The sequence below is a fragment of the Mustela lutreola genome, chromosome 6 (genome assembly GCF_030435805.1).
Source record: "Mustela lutreola isolate mMusLut2 chromosome 6, mMusLut2.pri, whole genome shotgun sequence".
In the NCBI taxonomy this organism is placed as follows: domain Eukaryota; kingdom Metazoa; phylum Chordata; class Mammalia; order Carnivora; family Mustelidae; genus Mustela; species Mustela lutreola.
In genome coordinates, this window is record NC_081295.1 from 11,643,791 (window position 1) to 11,660,595 (window position 16,805).

The window sequence follows — 16,805 nt, forward strand, 5'->3', positions numbered from 1 at the left end:
ATGCGGGGCTCGATCCCAGGACCCTGAGATCATGACCTGAGCCGAAAGCAGAGGCTTTAGCCCACTGAGCCACCCAGGCGCCCCTGGCAGCACTGTCTTTTGAATAACACTTGTAAATAGCTTTAGACATAGTTTCCTTCTGGAGCACAGGGCTCCAGACAAAGGTCATGCAGCTTTGCTAGCAACCCCCTCTAAGCTCCCTTAAAAGTTGAGTTCCTAAGCTACCTTTAAAAGTTCAGGGCTGCTAAGTCATGAGACAAACCCACTCCTCAACATCACACCCATGGGTCTCAAAATGCAAAGGTAATATTGTAAACATGAAATTCATTCTTCCTGCTGTGCCATGAGTAATAACATCCTTTGTCTCTGACCCGGGAGTCTCATATCTTCTGCAAGCATCCATAAAACTATAACAGGCTAAACTTATTAGCTTGCAAATAGGGTAAGATCTCAGACTTTTCATAGTTCTTGGCAGCTGTAACATTTACAGTGAGGTGACATCTTCAGATAAATATCTTCTCATATAATAGTAGGAAAGGCTTGAAGATGTCAGTGGAAGACTGAATGACACAAATGGAGAGGGAATGTGGAGGCTTTGTCTTTTTGAAGGGACCACATTCACAGCATTGGTGTCCAGGGACTGTGAGTGTGAGATACAATGGCAATGTCAGAAAGACTATGACAGCAGCAGAATTTCATGGCCCAGCTATACCCTCTACACGGTTTATCAGGGTTACAAAAAGAAAGTGTTGGCAGGGAGCCAGAATCTGGGAGTCCCGATAAGTATATTTTAAAGATATGAAAAAAAATTATATATATGTATATGTGTGTGTGTTAGTGTATATATATATATAAAGCTAAAATAGTTCTACATGTAAACTATAATGCATCTTTATTTTGGCTGTCCTGGTATGTCCAGAATATAGATTTCATACTTGCAATCTTAGAATGGAAGAAAGGATTAAAAAAGGGACAAACTTCAGGGACAAACTGCAAAGCACAATATTCCAGAAAAATGAATGCTCTGAAATTAAAAAGATAAGCTGCACTGCCTACACTCATGATTAGCACCTAACAGGGTATTCCTGTACCATTTTGTTCATTTTATTCTTCTAGGACAAAAAAAAGAATTACCAAGGGTGGTTTGGATTATGAGACTCTCTGTCTTTTATTCAATACTAAGGTAGGCAGAATAACCGCCCCTTAAGATATCCATGCCTTAATCCCCAGAACCTTAAATAAGCTTTAATTCACGGCAAAAGAAACCTTGCAGATACAATCAAGATTTCAAACTTTTAAAGGGAAAGGATTATTTGGGTGGACCTATCTAATTGCACCAGAACCTAAAAGCAGGGAACTTTTTTAGTTGGAGGCAGGAAAGACGCAGCAGAGCAGAAGTCAAGGAGATCTGAAGCAGGAAAGGGACTCCACCGTTACTGCTGGAAGGGTACCACATGGAATGTACAAGAAGCAATGTAGGCAGCCTCTAGGAGAAAAGACCAGCCAGGAGCCAAGACCTTGGCTAACAGTCAGCAAGAAAATAAAGACCTCAGCCCCACACCACATGGAACCGAATTCAGCCGTAAGTGAAATGAATTCAGATGTGGATTCATCTCCAGAACCTCCAGGAAAGAGTACAACCCTGCCTTTATGTTGCTATCTGCTTTACAATATTCTAAGCAGAGGACCCAGCTAAACTAAACTGTACTGGGACTTCTGACCTACAGAACTGTGAGATAATAAATAGGTGTTGTTTTCAGTGCTAAGTCTGTGGTAATTTGTCACGGGAGAAATAGAAATTGATAGAAATATCAAACTCCCTCTACAACCACGGATGGACAATTTGTACAAAGCTTTCGTATTTGAGGATTCAAGCAGCGATGACCCGATAAGCAAATCCATGGACATGTTGCCAGTTTTTAATTCCAGTGTCATTTATTTGCCTACAGACATTTGTATAGTAAATGAAATAACTTGATGAATAATTGAAACTTTGCTATTTGATACCTTTTCAATTATTCAATAACAAAAGAGAATAAGAGTATCATTGCCAGAGTGTTTAAATAAATATTTCTTTCCTGAATTTATTTAGCTCTTACACTATGACCACAATGTCAAGGCTACTACACTGGTAGTGGAGATTGGAGACTTCCTTTGAATTACTCTTTAAGGCATTGAACAATAGGTCATGGTAGGTTACTGAAGCCCATAGGTTAACATTTGCATACTGCCCAGTAAATGACCTCATCCTTCCAAAAGGATGTTGTTACTTTGAGCTAAGGAAGTTCACTTTTCCTTGAGAAGAATATTCTTTGACAATCTAAATAGTGGCAGGATCCGAGTATTGTAACCTGCACTACAGGGGGATGATAATTTAACTGATCATTGGTTCACTCACAGCAAGACTATCTTTATTAACAAACCCCAACAACAGTATTGAAGATCTGCAAAGAGAGGAGGTGTGTCTCTGGGGTAGAGTGAGTTGCTTAGAAAGACCACATTTATGTATTTGGTCACTGAGTCAATACTCCAGGGGAAGGAATACATTGCATGATCATTAACAAGGTCTTAGCTCTTCACATGGCTTCTCCCCAGACTTTGATTAAATATGCAGGTAGAGTGGCTAATAATAACAGATTACTAATTCTTTCCTTCCAAGTGTAAATATTTCAGAAGCAGGAGAGACTCAGTCCATTTTCAGTCTTTTGATACCAACCTACCAAACTAGAATAGAGAACATTTGGTACTTCCCTAAAGAGCATCTTGAAGTGGCAGAACTCACCAGAGAGCATTGCACCTCTGCAATGGAATCCAATAAAGGAATATTAGAGAAATGTAAGGGTAAATTTTCTTACTGAATCAACATTTATTTATAAAATTGCATGTGGGCATTGGTAAAGGGCAAACTCAAAGTGGAGCTTAAGGACTGGAGCCATGTAATCCTTCTTCCCCTTCTCAAGAAGATAACACCAAAACCACCTCAGTCAGATAAAAACAATATTTGATATTTGAACAATTCCTCCAGAAAGAGGCATTTCATAGTGTCCTATGATAGCTCATATCAATATAGCATTTTCAGAATATTTATTTTCCTATATACCTCATCCATTGAAGTCTGCTTCTTTTTGAAAAGTCACGAAATAAATATTTATTAAGTACCCACCATGGCCTCATTCTTTCTTTCTTTTATTTTAATAACTTTATTGAACTGTAATTCATACACTAAAAAAAAAAAATCACCCATTTGAAGTGTTTCTAAAGTGGTTTCAGTACATGCAGAGCTGTACAACCATCACCCACAGTCTGTTTGGAACATCTCATCATTCCAAAACGAAACACGCTAACAGTCACTCCATCACTTTCCCTCCCTCCAGCCCAGTGTGCTTTCTGTATCTATTGATTTGCTTAATTTGGATATTTGATAGATATATGAAAGCACACAAGATGTGGCCTTCTATAACTGTTCTTTTTCACTTAGCCTGATGTTTCAAGGTTCCTCTGTGTTATGGTACATATCAGTACCACATTCATTTTTATATCTGAATAGCATTCTATTATATGAATATACTACATTTTATTTACCTGTTTATCAATTGATGGACATTGGGTTAATTTCCTTTCCTGGTCATTATGAATAACACAGCCATAATCATTCACTTACAAGTTTTTGTGTAGATATATGTTTTCATTTCTCTTAGATATATACCAGGAGTGGAATAATAGGTCATATGGTATGGTTACCATGTTGAGGACCATTACACTGCTTACAAAGGGGACTGCATCATGTAACATTCCCACCAACAATGTCCTACACATCTTCATCACACTTGCTATTACCTTTTTTATTATAGCCAGGCTAGTCAATATGAAATGGTATCTCATCATGGCTTGAATTTGCATTTTTGCAGTTAATAATTATGTTGATCATCTCTTCATGTGCTAATTAGCCTTTCATATATCTTATTTGGAGAACTGTCCATTCAAATATTTTGCCCATTTATTAATCAGCTTGTCTTTTCCATTATTGAGTCGTAATAGTTCTTTATATATTCTACATATAAATATATTATCAGATACATGGTTTATCATGTATTGTCTCCCATTCTGTGAGTTGTCTTTTCACCTTCCTGATGGTGTTGTTTATCAAAAATACTTTATTTCTCTGTTTAGTTGTCTTGACATCCTTGCCAAAAATTAATTCATTAAAAATATATGGGTTTTGGGGCGCCTGGGTGGCTCAGTGGTTTGGGCTGCTGCCTTCGGCTCGGGTCATGATCTCAGGGTCCTGGGATCGAGCCCCGCATCGGGCTCTCTGCTCCGCGGGAAGCCTGCTTCCCTCTCTCTCTCTCTCTCTGCCTGCCTCTCTGCCTACTTGTGATCTCTGTCTGTCAAATAAATAAATAAAATCTTTAAAATATATATATATATGGGTTTATTTCTGGAGTCTTAATTCTGTTCCATTGATCTATGTTTACATTTTTGCCAGTACCACCCTGTCTTGATCACTGTATCTTTGTAGTAAGTTTGAAAATTAGTAAGTGTGAATCCTTTCATTCTTTTTTTCAAGACAGTTTCTGCTATTCTGAGTTCCTTGAGATTCCATATGGGTTTTAGGATCACCTTGTCAACTTCTAGAAAATAAAAAGGCAGCTAGGATTTTGATAGACATTATGTTGAATCAGTAGATCTGTTTGGAGAGTATCACCATTTTAACAATATTAAGTCTTCTGATCCATGAATATGGGATATCTTTTTCATTCATTTAGATCTTCTTTCATTTCTTTCAACAATGTATCATGGTCTTTGGTGCACAACTTTTACACTTATATTGTTAATTTATCTTACTTTAATTTCCCTAATCATTTCAAAGTTATTTATTATTTTATGTAATAACCTTTTAAGTGATCAGCCCCATGAGTTAATAGCCACTATGCTGACTAACCAGGCAGTTTGAGCTGTTATATATAAAAGCATATATAAAAGCTCTTTAAAGACATGAATTCTCTTTTCTGTTGACCTTGAATCTCTCTCCCACAGTATCCAAAGTAGAAGGTACTCTACAGGAAGCTATTGTGTAAGACCTGAATGAATAACTTTTACTGAAGTTTAATTTATCATAAATTGTGAGGACTCAATGACTATGAACATGAAAATTCAGAAAATATGCCAAGACATATCGGGAAAGTCCCCCCACAAGTGGTTCCTGAAGATTTAAAATATGCAGTCTCTGACTTACAAATGACCTTTGGCTGTATAGCAAATTCTTTAGTTTATACATCTGTTTTTCTCCTCCAGACCTACACATGATAGCCAGAGGCTTAGGCACAAGGAAGGCCCTTCAGTATACAACAGTGGTCAGCATTTTTTTCCTATAAAGGATCAGATAGCAAATATTTTAGAAATTGGGGCTATCCGTACTCTGTGACAACTGCTCAGCTCTGCCATTGTAGCACAAAAGCAGGCATAGACAATGAATGTGGCTGTGTTGTAATAAAACTTTGTTTATAAAAACAGGCAACAGAGCAGATTCGGGCAGCAAGCTGTAAATAGTCAACCCCTGGTCTCTCATGAGGTACTTATAACACAATATTGTCCTTACAAGCTTGTAGAACTAAATGCCATGTGCAGAGGGTGGCATTTAAGGGGGGGGGGAAGGTTCATTTTTACAACATAGAGTATTAGAGGTACATGTCTACCAGGCATTCCGGTGAGCCAGAGGAAGACAGATTCTGCCAACTCTAGACCTTTGGTGATGACCAACTCCTAACAGGAAACCAGGGTTCATGCAACTAGAGAATAAGGAGGTACAACTGCCCAAGGCTTCTGGATTAGTTGGCTAAGCCTGTCATAACAAAGTGCCACAGATGGGGGCTTAAACAACAAAAATTTGTTTTCTCAAGATTTGGAATTTCAAGATTAAGGTGTTGGCAGTTGTTGGTTTCTTCTGGGACCTCTTTCCTTAGCTTGTAGTGATCCTCTTTTCTCTGAGACTTCATATGGTTTTCCTTCTGTACATGTCTGCATCCAAATTTTCTCTTCTTATAAGAACACTAGTCATAACAGGTTAGGGCTGACATTAAGGACTTCATTTTTACTTAATCACCTTTTTAAAGACCCTGTCTCAAAATACAGTCACATTCAGAGGTACAAGAGGTTAGGACTTCAATACATAAGCTTTGAGGCAGACACAGTTCAGGCTATAACAACTTTCTTTTAGAGGGAACCCAGAAATGCTTAAGTCTGAAGTCGGCCCCTAAGTTCCCCCTTTTCTTCTTGTTTCATCTGTCCCTGGACCTATACAGCCCACTTCCCTTTCCATGACCACCACCAGCTGTGTGGGATCTAAATTCCTTCCTGCTCTGCTATACCAAAGAACAGATACACCCTCCCCTGATTTCTCTGGCCCATAAAACACACTTGAAGCCATCTAAAGATGTATATAGGTGTAAAGTAGCAGGTAATAAATACGCTTTGCCTCTTTCAGAACCTAGGTCTTCTTAGGAAGAGACATAATCATACCAAAGAGGTCATTGTATATACAATACACCAAAGAAAGATCTGCCTATTTTATTGTTAATAACACTAGTTCACATGAACATAGAATTTTACTACCAAAATGTGTGTGTTTTCGCTTTTGATCCTCTCAACCTGAAAATTAAAAGCCACAGTGAGAGACAAACAAGCATTTATTTGGGATTAAAGAATTCCAATTCAGAGGATATAGATTCAGGTCAAAATCCAAATAGTGTCTCACTCGTAGGTGAAAGCAGGGAGTTTTACAAGCAAAGGGAGGAGACAATCACATGAGTTGAAGAAAGGAAAGGAAAAAAGTTCTCTGTGGGTGTTAACAAGTTAAGCTACTTAGTTACACATTGATTGACTGCTGATTTTATCTTCAGAAAGTCCCCAACTATCAGTCGTGTGATCAGAATGTCTATTCTCCTGCTGACTACTCAAGCAATTCCTTAAAACAATTAATTGCCCCTTGGCCCAGTCCAGAGATTTTGGCCCAGTTCAAACAAAGGCAGGGCAGGTTTCCTGCTGTGGCCTCCTGGACTCTACTGTAAAATGTCTCCATGCATGTCAGTTTTTCTCAATTCCCATGGCAGCCAGGAGGAAAGTAGGACCTCCTCAATTACAAATGAAAAATCTGAGCTTTAGAGAATTTCAGTGATTCGCCTGAGGATATACAACTAGGTTAGACAACCGGAAAGATCGAGGGCTCTGACTCGGATTTGCGGTTATTGGCTCCTGCTGTTGCTTTATATTGTAAGCTGCCACCTCCTTCTTTTAAATGAAAGTGACTGGGTGGCATTTCTAATTGCAGTAAAGGAAGTGAGGATGGAGAATCAACCTGCCTGAGGAGGGAGGAGCCGATTTGGTCCCAGGAGAAGGGGGAGAGGTAAGGGAAGCAGGCTGCAATATTAAGATAGCACCAAAGCCCAGCCATGAGAAGGAAACATGTGCTTCCCCCCACTCCTTTCCTCCCCATCTGCTAGGCTGATGGTCACCAGATAATAGTCTGAAGTCCTAGCTTAGAGGAAAAGGTGGGAGAAAAAATTTACAGAGCTGCCTGGGTTTCCCCAAAACCATTCCCGAAGAGGAAAGATGGCGGAAGACTATCCCAAGAGGTAGCTGCCCCCCTATCTACAGGAGAGCAGGCTTGGAGCCCCATTGCAGACATTCCCAACTGATGCATCATAGCAGCCTTCAGAGGCACAAGTAAGCCTGAGTCCGCCTGCAGCCTGTTTACAGAAGACAGGTCTGTCAGGGGCAAAACCTAAGAAGAGATCCTCACATCTGAATAAGTTATGTTGAAAAGAAATTGTATAATCCTTCCCTCCCTGTCTTTCAGAAAAGTTCTTTTGTTTTTGTTTTTGTTTTAATTTTCTAAGGGGCATGATGCTTAAATCGTTCCAACCAAGACTGTGCAGAGCTGTTAAAGGGGCTTCTCTGGCTGCCCTTGGGAGTTGGTGCCAAAACACATTAGACTGTGAAGCTCTAATTTGAAAAAATGTTTCTAATTCAGATCCTACAGTTTCCTTTAGTAAATTTTGTGGTATTATTTCTCATTATACTTCCTCTTGGCACTATATATAATCCTACTCTTCTTTGTATCCTTCAGATGGCAGTCAAGAGTTATTGCCTCTCTCCAACTCATCACTTAGCTAAGACATAGGAAACATATTGAGCTATTTTAACCACCTTCTTCAGGTTTAAGTGCTTAATATGATCTCTTTATCGTCCCCAGCATTCTTCCAGCAGAAAATTTCAAAAATTGGGAGGGATTTTAAAGATCACCTTAGTCAAGCCACACAACTAATATCCAAATCCCATTTTAGCTGACCCATAAAAAGTATCCCAAATGGCTATTCAACCTCGAAATCTTGTGAGTCAATCCTTTCTCTCTTTGGATGATAGAAATCTATTTTCTTGGGGGTGGGGGGCGGTTGTTGTCATTACTTTTGTTCTAGTGGCAAAAACTCTGGCTTCCAAATATTGTCTTGTGCTCTCTGAGCAAACCAGAAACCTACTTTTCACACATGAAGGCAATGAAATATTGAAAATAACTTTCAAGCCCATTGAAATCCCCAGGACTCCAGCTACACTCAGGTAATAAGGGTGTACATTCGGTTTAAACAAGTTGTTTACCTACCTACTCATCAGTTTGACCAGAAAATACAAAGAAAGCATCAGAATGCTATTCCCCAGAATTTCTATTCTTCCCATGTCTTCTTTTTTTTTTTTTTTTTTAAGATTTTATTTATTTATCTGACAGACAGAGATCACAAGTAGGCAGAGAGGTAGGCTGAAAGAAAGAGAGGAAGAAGCAGGCTCCCTGCCAAGCAGACAGCCCGATGTGGGACTCGATCCCAGGATCCTGGGATCATGACCTGAGCTGAAGGCAGAGGCTTAATCCACTGAGCCACCCAGGTGCCCCCCCCATGTCTTCTTTTGGTAGCTGACCTTCTTGTTTCTCCACAAGAGACTTGACTTTATATATTTCCCCCATTTTTTATGGTATCCAGTAAGTCCCTACTAGGTGACTGGTGAGAAATCTAACATGTGAATTTAGACCCAAAGTGAGTCTTAACGGAAAGACTTAGCCTTCTTTCTTTAAATATAACCTTTATATATAAAGGTTATATTTTCTGGAAGCCGTCAGCATTTCACATGAATAAGTACATGATGTTGCAAACATCAGATGACCTAGAAGTTTAAAAGGAGTAAGACCTTGAGATCTGGAAAGCACTTTTGACCCTTTTAAAAGTCAAATTTCTTTGTATAGCCTAGGGCCCCAGGGCTGGAGAATAAGAGTAATATGTCTCAGAGTCTAGAATAAACCTACATTTCCATGTTGAAAGAATTGCTTATGTAATTTGTTTTGAGAGATGACTCAACACTCCTGGCATAAGCTGCAAATCAGCTCAGCTGAACTGCATTTGCATCTGGGAAGTAAGAAGCTTACCATAAGTGTTCTCCTGTGATTACTCATATATTCAAGGGAAAAATTCTTTACCCTCATTTCTAGAAATCCCTTCACTCTACGGATGGAGAGGCCCGTTTGCTCAGCTGTCTATCAAGGCAGAACTCCTAAACCTTTGCTGACTGATGTCTCCCAGGAAGGAAATGCCACTGCTTCCTGTGGTTACTTTGGCCAGTGTGGCCTTTAAATAAGACTCTCTGTTCCCCTGTCATTCTCACCCTGATTCCAAATTCTCTGAGACTCCCCGCCTTCTTTTGTTCTTCCAATAATGGCATTTTCACTCTCCTGGATCTACCAAGCCAGCACTGACCTGTTTAAAGAACTCCAGTGGTTACATTTGCTTCCGAATTAAAGCCAAAATCAAAACAGGAAATCCAGATTCTTTATGAGTCATCTGACTCCTACCTACATTTCTGGGCTGACCTCCCACATTCCTTTCATAAACCCGCATTGCACTCACCTCCACAAACATACACAAACATTTTCACACCAGCTCTTGGTGTCCTTTCAACCTGGAATACTCTTTGCTACTGTTTCTGAACAAATATGTTCCACCTTCCTTCAGAACCTAACATGGAAGCTTCCATACAGAGTTCTTTGAAACTGCTCATAACGCCCCCTTCTGAACTCTCTGGAAACTGCTCTGATCTCTTTCTTCTATGTATATAGTCTAACAACCTATGTTACCATCTTCCTTCCTGACTCTGATAACCGCCCACTCCAGAGCCTAGTACTGTGTTTGACACCAGTACTTCTCACCAGGTGCTTAACAGAGGACATCAAACTTAGGCCAGTCACTTGAGTTTATTCATCAACTCAAATTCCACCAAAAAGGAAACCAAGAGAGAAAAGATATATAAATTTAGGCCCAAGGCCAACCTTTTGGAATACTGACCTTGGGTACTTGATCCAAGGCGTATCTGTGGTTATATCACTGAAGATTTTGTGACATACATCTTTTACTATTAGGAGAAAATTTTTAAAAAGAAAATAAAAAGCTCATAACTTGCTCTTGTCGAGTTTTGGTACTGATGAACCATCCTGGAGGCTATTTTGCATTTCACTCACTGCTGGCAACTTCACAGGTTTTATTCCACTGGCACTCTTGCATTCCTCTTAACATTTCTGTGTTGTTCCCTTAAAGTCTTTGGAGTTGTTGCAGAATATCATTATGTCCTGTAATCACGGAGAAAAATGGAACAATTCAATTTCTTACTAACATAACTGGGTAATCCTCCTTTGCTGCTAATTCTGAAAAGGACCGGAAAACACAAAGAAAACATCAGAGTGCGATTTCCTGAAATAATTTTCTTCTCCCCAATGCCTTCTCAAAAGTGACAGCAGAAGCAGAAGAAACAAGGTGCAGGTTCCAGAAGCTAATGATAGTGCCGCTATCCAGCCAGGACTACAATAATTGAGTTTTAATGTCCTGAGCTGTTGCTTGTCATAAATCCTCTATATGTAAAACTCAAGCCTCCGCTAGGCAAGATGAATGTTTAGCAGTGTATATAATATTTATTAAACCTCTTTTTATGTTGCTTGGCAATCTGTGCTACCATCAAACAAGTTGAAATAATTGACATTTAGCACATCAACCTGCTTTTGACTGAGAAGCATGACATTCATGTAGATAGTAAACATTTGGCAATTGCTGTAAATGTCTCCAAATTTAACGTCATGACCTTTTCTCAGGTAAATGTTTTTGGATAAAATGTAAATAATGATTCACTGTATGTCAAATACCACAGTATGTCAAATACTGTGCAATGTCAAGTTGACTGTCTTGTTACCCTCCAGAGGTTCATAGATTGGTTGACCTGTTGCATCTTTCAGTGAGTTTTATATTAAAACTCACTATTATTTATTATAATTCATTGGCTTTCCAAACTTTCTCCCCACAATATTTCTGATTAAGAAGTGTGGTTTGGTTTCATTGTTTAATTAAATGAAAGTTGGCATTTTAAAAATCCATACTGTAGCATGAAAAAATTAATTCTGTCCAGAAGCCTCTAGGCACAAAGATATATATATGCATCAGAATCTCTGGCAGTTGGGACTTCAAATCATCCAACAGAAAATGAGACTAAAGAATTCAAGGTGCCCAGCCTTTCACTTCCCAACACCGCTAGGCTCTTCTCTAATCACATAGCAAATGCTAATGTTCTCAAAACATAGTGTAACTCTATCTAATTGTGCCATTCTATAAAAATTCATCCTCACTCATCAGTGTGGAAAGGATCACTCTAGGGGTGCCTGGGTGGTGCAGTAGGTGTTGAGTCTTCTACTCTTGGCTTCAGCTCAGGTTGTATTCACAGGGTGGTGAGGTGGGCTCCATGCTGAGCAGGGAATCTGCTTAAGACTCCTTCTCCCTCTCCCTCTGCCCCACCCTTGCTTACACACTCTTTCTTTTTCTGTCTCTCTCTCCCTCTCTCTCTGTCTAAAATACATAAATTTAAAAAAAAAAAATAGGATCGCTCAACATAATTGTCCAAAAGTTCCTTCCAGTTACACGACTGCATGTATATGGTTTCCCCAGGAGGAACTAGACATTTCCAATGATGTTCACTGGGCATACACCAAGGGCAGATGGAAGCTTCTCAAGCTCTTCCACTCCTTTACTTTCACAAAGTACTCTAGACAGAGTATTTTGCTACTGTTGAAGTGGTTCCATTAAAGTATCTTAACCTGACAATAGAAATAGATATGCATTGCTGTGCTAAGAATAAAAATAAATCTATTTACATTTTTCCTGATGTTGAAAGATTGCATGGGCATTTGGGCCAGATTTCTAGAGAGGTTCCTACACAGGAACTCAGCTGATCGGTTAAAAAAAAAAAAAATAGGGTGAAGACCCACTGTGTGCCTGGTTTTCACACTGCATTTTGAACTTTCTATTTAAACATTTTTTGAATATTTTATTTATTTATTTGAGAGAGAGGAAAGCAAGAGAGATCACGGAGAGAGGGAGAAACAGACTCACCGCTGACTAATCAGAATGCCTAATACGGGACTCGATCCCAGGACCCTGAACTGAAGGCATCCGCTTAACTGACTAAGCCACCTAGATGCCTGGCATTAAACATTTTTAACAGTTTTATTTAGTGCCTACTCTGAGCAAAGAGGCACACTCTAGACATTGTGGCTCTAGCTGTGAATAAGGCATTGAGATGCCTTCCCTCCTAAAGCCTATATGCTAGGGAAGCTTTATATTATATATACCTTCTCTTTTATCCCGCAATACTTAGTCACAGTCAAAGCTATTGGAAACTTAGAGACCATTTCTTCCAACATCCTCATTCTATGCATAGAGAACTAGAGTCCCAAGATTTCTCTATGACTTGTCCAAAGCTGTACTCTTCAAAGACAGAGTGAAATAAGACCTGAGTTCTGCCTTCTAGGGGGCTTGGGTCCTCCCCAGCTCCACTTAATTCATTCTCCAGTTCATTTAAAATTAAATTCCCAGTGTCATCTCACACCAAATCTTGAAAAAAATCATCTGATTCTCATGGAATTACCACTACGTGAAAGCACAAAAAACTCTGTGTACTCATATCTCTTAGGACTACTGTCAGACTGTGCTTAAAAATAATAATGATGATGATAATAATAATATCAAACATTTTTACAATACCTATTAGCTTCCAGACATATTTCTAAACCCTTTATGTATATTAACACCCTTAATCCTCAAAACAACAAGATTATGCAAACACTCTTATCATCCTTCCTTTACAAATGAAAAAAATGGAGACAAAGAGAAATAAAGAAACTTGCTTGTAAATAAACTGTCCATCAAGTTAATGAGTCATTGCAGCCATTAAAAAGAATGAGCTTCCCATGTGTATTGTTGCTATAAACTTTCCAGAGTACACGTATACTGTGAAATGAAAAATATTCATTTATATATGTGTAGGTATATTATATAAAATATATATAATATATGTATATATTATGTATGTATATTCATATACATATATATATGTGTGTGTACATATATATGTGCATGTGCATTGCTATTGTTTGCTTTGTTTTAATCACCAGAGAACTTTGTCAAAATATACTTTCCATGTTCCTAACCCTAAACTACCAAATCAGAATATCTCTGCCTAGGGTCTATACCATGGGTTACAAACAGATGATTTGTATGAGTACTCTTGCTTAAGACTGACTGCCTACAGCAACTGAATTCAGCAGGGAAGTAGAGTTCTAATTAACTGATTAGAATAAGTTATATGAAGTTGGGAAGCCCAAAAACCTTACATTCTCAAGATATTTATATTTTTGTAGAGGAACAAATAGATCCCACAACATGAGCTGGTAAAATACACTTGAGCAGGAACGAGAGCCTGCAGCCTTGGCTAACATTAAGCATCTATGAAATCTCTCCAGCACCAATATGCCAGAAAAACAGGGTTCAGAATTTTAATTGTTAATCCCTGATTTAGACCATTGAACTGCAATGCCCTTTAAGGCTAAACCAAATTTTAAATTGAATTCACTTGAAAGAGTTCATTGGTGACCTTTGAGAAATCAATTGGGTAGTATCCCAGGAAAATAGATGATTTAACTTCCTTATAAATTGATGACCTTAAAAGACATGTGTTATCCCTACCAAATATGGGAAAGTACTTTTCACGGTTCAAGTTCAATGCAGCCTGTGTTGTCCTACTGGGAAACTTTCAGTCTCCACGAGAAAGGACATGAAGGGACGGACACTTCTGAATTCAGTCATTGGAAGAGAAATTTATTTTGTAATTTTTCTAAGCCCTTATTTGGGCCTTACCCACTCATTGTTTTGACTACTTGAATAAAAATTAAAGTCATCTTTTTATGTTCTTATTTTAATTCCAGTTAGTTAATATACAGTGTGATAATAGTTTCAGGTGTACAATATGGCGACTGGACACTTCCATACATCACCCGGTGCTCATCACGTGTGCCCTCCCTAACCCCCACCACCTATTTCAAAAAAGTTAAAAAAGTTAGTTTAAAAAGTTAGTTTCTATATAAACTAACTTTTAGAGGTAGTCATGGAAATGACATGTTCAGATTATAGATACAAATTACAGTAGCTATCACCATGAATTGTCATAACTATCCAGTGAATACATTTCCCATGAGTGGCCCTAACCTGACCCTGTGCCCCCCTCTGTCAGGGGCCTAGAATCTCTGAAAATCCAGATTCAGGGGTGCCTGGGTGGCTCAGTTGGTTAAGTGGCTGACTTGGTTTAGGATCTGGTTGTGATCTCAGGATCCTGGGATCCAGCCCTGGTGGAGCCCCGTCTTGGGCTCTGTACTCTGTGGCAAGTCTTCAGGATTCCCTCTCTATTCCTCTGCCCTTACTCACCTCTTGTCCCCTCCCTGCGCTCTAAAATAAATAAATAAATCTTTAGAAAGAAAGAAAGAGAGAGAGAGAAAGGAAGGAAGGAAGGAAGAAAATCCAGATTCAAGAGTTGCTTTCATGTGGCTGAACCTTATTTTTGTTATATTTCTCATCGATACCAATGGACCTCCCTGAGTGATATAAAACCTACTGCTGAGAACCCCCATCTCTAGAGACACATCCCAAGCTTCTCTAGACCCATGGAAGCCCAAACCAGGCTCCATGCTTTAGCTAGCTAGAGACAGCAGGAGTCCTTTCAGATACCCCATGATTGACTGCAACCACCAGTTCCTCTTTTTCATGACATTTATTAGTTTAATATATTTACCAATAACTTAACAAGTGAGTACAAAATATAGACAGAGCAGTGAGATGAGTCTTGCTCCGGGAGATCAACAGAATCTCAGAGGCAAACTGAGAACTTATCCAGAAAACAATGGCAGAGGTACTAAAATGTCCCACATTTCCTGTTTTCAAGAAGTGTCTGGCAGTTACCGTCTGACTCTCAGTAAACAAAGACTCCGGTCCCAACTGCTATCTGCCTACCCAGCAGAGTTAAACACTGCTTCTCAGGACAGCCTTATATAAATAAGTTATGGGCAATATATTGCCAGCTTCCACCACCTAATAACATCATGTATTTTTTATGTATTGTTGGGATTGGTGAGTTGGAGGCATATCCATTGAGATGGATAATGGTTGTGTTCTTTTATGCACTTAGCCTTCTTATTGAGAACTGCATTAATCTTGTGTTTTATAATGGTGAATGCCAAAGAGGTGTCTCTCCCCCTCTGTTAAAAAAAAAAAAAAAAATCCTATTTTGGCTTCTAAAGTACTTGCTACTTCTCTTTATCCCCTGCTTAGATATTTTTATTAGTATAATTGTTTTTGGAACCGTAAACCAAAAGCTGGAATCTAAGGAGACTGAATTCCCGTGGAGTAGATTTATGATCCAATATGAAAAACTCTTGTACTTTGAAATGCAGTCCCCAAAGTCAAGAAGGATTTGATGTCAGAATGTTTTTAAATCATTTCCTAGAGGAGATCTAATGCAAGTGCCTGGAGATTGCAAGGTTCCAACAAATGGAGTTAAATTTCAGGTTAATTTGCATTGATATCAAGGAGTGTTAGGTGATTTAACCATCATTAGTTTCAAATTGTTATACAGACTAAGTAGCTGTTTCATTCCAAATGCAAACACAATGACAAAACATGGAACTATTATTTAGTTGTTTTAAATAGATTGTAACTTTAAATATTTCTAGTATGACACATTTTCCCCACCTCTCTGAAATAAGCAATGCTGCCAGTGTGAAAACAGGCGCCAGTCAGAGTAAACACCCCATTACAGCGGAGAAGAGAAGAGCAGATACGGGGGATTTCGCAACTGCAAATCTACATGGACATTCTAACAAATTTCCCAGCTTACAGAACGTCAGCAGTAGAAGGGACCCTTAAAAATGATCTAGACCAGCAGCTTTATTTTATACTGGACAAATGTGCATGGGCAACTGGATTATCACACAACTGTTTAGAAGATTAGGTAACAACACAAGACTCTGTCTTCTACAGTGTTCCTTCCCCCAGACCATACCAGGTCTATATGACCTTAGAAAACCAAAGCAGGAGTATGTGCATGCAATTATTTGCCATCCTTCAATGACAATTGAAGGACCCCATGATCACTACTGGGGAATCTGATGTTAATATTTTGTAAAAATGAAACTAGGTAATAAACAGATTTTTTTTTTCGTCACCTACAATTCTATCCACTTTCTTTTCTATTTTTTGATCTTTCATTTTTATTGATGACTCATGCAACTTATTTTTATTGTTTCTCTAACCTGGAAACCATCTTTTCTTTTTTTAAGTTTTTATTTTCATTCCCGTTAGTTAACATACAGTGTTATATTAGTTTCAGGTACACAATATAGT

The 16,805-nt window shown here is 38.7% G+C and overlaps 1 long non-coding RNA gene across 2 annotated transcripts in view; it reads left to right on the forward strand.

Moving 5' to 3' along the window:
* The first annotated feature begins 7,313 nt into the window (after positions 1 to 7,313).
* Positions 7,314 to 16,805, forward strand: part of LOC131833432 (uncharacterized) — a 28,708-nt gene continuing 19,216 nt past the window's right edge. For both annotated transcript variants that reach the window (XR_009354461.1, XR_009354462.1), the window contains exon 1: positions 7,314 to 7,722. This is a non-coding gene — a long non-coding RNA (uncharacterized LOC131833432). The remainder of the gene's footprint in view (positions 7,723 to 16,805) is intronic.